We start from the raw sequence: 4352 nt of genomic DNA, 5'->3' as shown, positions 1-4352 counted from the left end.
GGGCAAGAGGGAAATGGATTAGGTTATAAAAGGGCAAACTGAGGGATCCTTGTGAGATGGAAATGTCCTGTATTTTGATTATAAATTTCAGTATCCTGGTTATTGTACTATAGTTTTGCAAGATGTTATTATTGGGGGAACTGGATAATGTGTAATGGCATCTTTGTATTATTTTTTACAACTGCATGTAAATCAACAATTATAATAAAAATATATTTAATAAAAGAATAGCAGACTGGCTATATGGTTCTTTAACTCAAGAAAAATTATACAAACAAAAATTTCACAGCCCTGGAATTAAGTTAGGAGAGCCATTTAGAGAGGAATTGGACCTTTCTGGTATTTCCCAGATCCTTTCTTTTTAAAAATTATGATAAAAAATATATACCATAAAATTTGTTATTTGAACCGTCCTTAAGTGTATAGTCCAGTGGCATTAAATTCATTCACATTGTTACGCAACCATCACCAACATCCATCTTCAGAACTTTTTCATCATCCCAAACAAATTTCATACCCACTGAACAATAACTCTCCTTTCTCCAAAATATGAGTTGCTTCAAGAATTTTCATGTCGTCTTTGTGTAAGGGCCATACTTGTCTCTGTATTGTTCCAATTTTAATGTACGTACTGCCAAGTGAGCACCTAAATCGCCTTTCGGGTGGCTATTTTTTCCACCTATATATCATAGCATCTGGATGATAACCCAAAGACATCATTCCTGGTAGCCCTATGATTTGCTTAACATGCCATGGTTAACAGAATCAATTGTTCGATCTGATTCTTTTGCCTTAAGACAATCTCACAGATATTTTGAGGGTTATGTTTGTAAGTAAATTGATTCAATTTTGAACCATCCACTTCCTCTCTCCACTTGTCTGCTCTATGAAACATATTGTTGGATAACTAGGGTGCTCATTTTACTTTACCTAAAGTTCTGTGTGCCTGTGGATTATATGGACCTGGAGAAATTCTGAGGGAAGGAATATTCTTTCATAATTCAAGAAATCAGCTATTTCAATAAATTATTCTTGGTAATCTTTGTTTCTCTATCTCTCTTCTTAAAAATATGCAGGATTGTGAACCTTCTGTTTTTAAAGCTTTCTCCTATGTATAAGTACCTTGAATTCTGGAAATATTTAGGAGAATGTATTCTATTTAATTTCTTCAATGCAGTTGGGATATATTTTGTAAAACTGGTGTCAGAAATTACAATGCTCTTCTCTGATATTGAAGTATTTTGAGTGTATGAGGCTTTCCCTTAGTGTGGAAATTGGTCACATTTCCTTTTCTAAACAGACTATTTTATTTATTTATTTATCTATCTATCTATCTAATTGGCTTCTTTTAAAAAACATTTTTATTCGAGTATAATTGTTTTACAGTGGTGTGTTAGTTGCTGTATAACAAAGTGAATCAGCTATACATACACATACATCCCCATATCTCTTCCCTCTCGTGTCTCCCTCCCACCGTCGCTATCTCACCCCTCTAGGTGGACACAAAGCACTGAGATGATCTCCCTGTGCTATGCATCTGCTTCCCACTAGCTATCTTAAATAGACTATTTTTAGAAGAGTTTTAGATTTATAGAAAAGTTGAGAAGATAGTACAGAGGATTCTCATATATCTTGCAGTCAGTTTCCTTTATATTAGTATTATATTAATTATAATTAATAAGGCAATATTGATACATTATTATTAACTAAAATTCATAGTTTATTCAGATTTTCTTAGTTTTTACCTTTTCTATTTCAGGATCGCATCCAGGACACCACACTACATTTTGTTGCTGTGTTCCCTTTGGCTCCGCTTGGCTGTGGAGTTTCTCAGACTTTCCTTGTTTTTGATTTTCTTGGCGGTTTTGAGGATTACTGAGTAGGTGTTTATAGGACATCCCTCAATTAGACTTTATACAAGATCTTTCTCATGAGCATAGCGATAAGCTGCCATTTTCATCTGCTCAGTGTGTGAGAGTTAGATGAAGGATATGGTTGGGGTGAGAGCTCAGGATTGCTTGGTTTACATATTAAATGCATGCTTTCAAATAAGTTGTTTGCTATCTCTAGGAATTAGCTAATCTGGGGAGAGGCAATATCTCCCTGAGTTCACAAGGCCCCAAAATGTCAAAGTATCATAGAATACAGAAAATAAAAAACATGATTTTTATACAACTTATTATTTTCTGTTTCCATGATTGTACTTTTTCCAGAATGTCATATAACTGGAATCATACAATATGTAGATCTTTCAGATTGATTTCTTTCCTTTAGCAAGATGTACTTAAAATTCCATCATATCTTGATAGCTCATATATGTTAAAGTGGTGAATAACATTCTATTGTATGAATATACCACTATTTGTTCATCCGTTAACCTTCTGAGGGACATCTTCCTTCCAGCTGCTTCCAGTTTTTGACAGTTATGAATAAAGCTGCTGTAAACATTCATGTGCAGATCTTTGTGTGGTCATATGTTTTCAAGTCAATTGGAAAAAAATATCCTGGAGTACAATTCCTGAATCATATGTTAAGACTATATTTAGCTTTGTAAAAAACTGCCCAAATAACTTCCAAAATGGTGTACCATTTTGCATTCCCACCAACAATGAATGAAAATTTCAGTTGTTCCACATCCTCACTAGCATATTGTATTTTCAGTTGTTTGGATTTTAGCCATTCCAGTAAGTATCTAGTGGTATCTCGTTGTTTTTTGTTTGTTTGTTTTTTTGAAGACCACTAATCTATCCTGTTACCAGAATCACCTTTTTATTTTTTTTAAAACAATTTGCATTTTCTTTTTTTTTTTTAATAAGCACATATTCATTTTAAATTATTTATTTATTTATTTTTGTCTGTGTTGGGTCTTCGTTTCTGTGCGAGGGCTTTCTCCAGTTGCGGCAAGCGGGGGCCACTCTTCATCGCTGTGCGAGGGCCTCCCACGGTCGTGGTCTCTCTTGTTGCGGAGCACAGGCTCCAGACGTGCAGGCTCAGTAGTTGTGGCTCATGGGCCTAGCTGCTCCGCGGCATGTGGGATCTTCCCAGACCAGGGCTCGAACCCGTGTCCCCTGCATCGGCAGGCAGATTCTCAACCACTGTGCCACCAGGGAAGCCCCTCGTTGTTTTGATTTGCAATTACCTAAAAACAACTGATGTTGAGAATTTTTTCATATGCTTATTTTTCAGCTGTATATCTTCTCTGGTAAGATACCTGCTCAGACTTTTCACCTATTTCTGAATTGAGTTGTTTATTTCCTTACTGTTGAGTTTTAAGATTTTTTGGTGTATTTTAGATAAAAACCCTTAATCAGTTATGTGGTTTGCAAATATGTTCTATTAGTATGTGGCTTCCCTTTTGTTTCCCTTAAAGGTGTCTTCAATAGAGCGGAAGTTTTTCAGTATTTAATTTTAATAAAGTTGAAAACATGTTTGTTCTTTTATCAGTTTTACTTTAGTTGAATCTAAAAACTCATTGCTAAAACCCAGATAGATTTTCTCCTACGTTTTCTTTTAGAAGTTTTATTTTAAAGTCTATGATCCATTTTTAGTTAATTTTTGTGAAACAAGTAAGATGATATGATGATTATTTTACAAATAGATGTCTAGTTGTTCTGGCACTATTTGTATAAAGATTATCCTTTCTCCATTGAGTTGCCTTTGCTCCTTTGTCAAAGGTCAGTTGACTATACTTTTATGGATCTATTTTTGGGCTCTCGCTTTGGTTCCATTGATACATGTGTCTATTGCACTGTCTTGATTACCATAGCGTTTTAAAAAATAGACAGTTCAGAGGGCCCCAGCTTTGGTCATTTAAATTTGTCAGGAAGAAGGCTAGAGGACTGAGATTTTTATTTTCCAGTTAAGCCACTAGTATACCTGCAGTGAGTGTATCCATCAATCATATCCCTCCAATGCCTACATTCTCCAGCCAAAATTTTAACAAGATGGTGTGGCAGAGTTTCTAGGTACACAGAATGTCAAGTATTTTATTAACTTAGAAAAAAATAGTTTCAATATATAAAACTGAAAAAGTTGGTATTCCAGAGTACATAAAGAACTCCTATAAATCAATACAAAAATTATAAATAAATAAGTTTTAAAAGTAGATGAGGGATACGAATGGGCAATTCACAGAAGAAATTAAAATAGCCAACAAAAAAAAGAAAGAAAATATTCTTTCCTAACTCCTCAGGGATCAAGTGGTACAAATTAAAACAGCAATAGCATTTCACATCAATCAGATTCACAGATTCACAGAAATTTAAAAGCCTGATAGTAACATGTGATAAATTATGACACAGTAGGAAATTTCATATACTGTTATTACAGAATCAATTAGCATGAACATCCTA

General features: G+C 34.4%; 1 non-coding gene across 1 annotated transcript; it reads right to left on the bottom strand.

Moving 5' to 3' along the window:
* Nucleotides 1-543: 543 nt before the first annotated feature.
* Nucleotides 544-646, bottom strand: LOC115801528 (U6 spliceosomal RNA). Its single transcript, XR_004021830.1, has one exon. It is a non-coding gene; the product is annotated as a U6 spliceosomal RNA (small nuclear RNA).
* Nucleotides 647-4352: the final 3706 nt, after the last annotated feature.

Source organism: Delphinapterus leucas, chromosome 16 (assembly GCF_059928025.1).
Source record: "Delphinapterus leucas isolate spDelLeu-1000000601 "Yukka" chromosome 16, BTC_Dleu_Yukka2, whole genome shotgun sequence".
Lineage (NCBI taxonomy): Eukaryota > Metazoa > Chordata > Mammalia > Artiodactyla > Monodontidae > Delphinapterus > Delphinapterus leucas.
The sequence above is the reverse complement of the archived record's forward strand: the minus strand, read 5'-3'. Positions and strand labels throughout refer to the sequence as shown.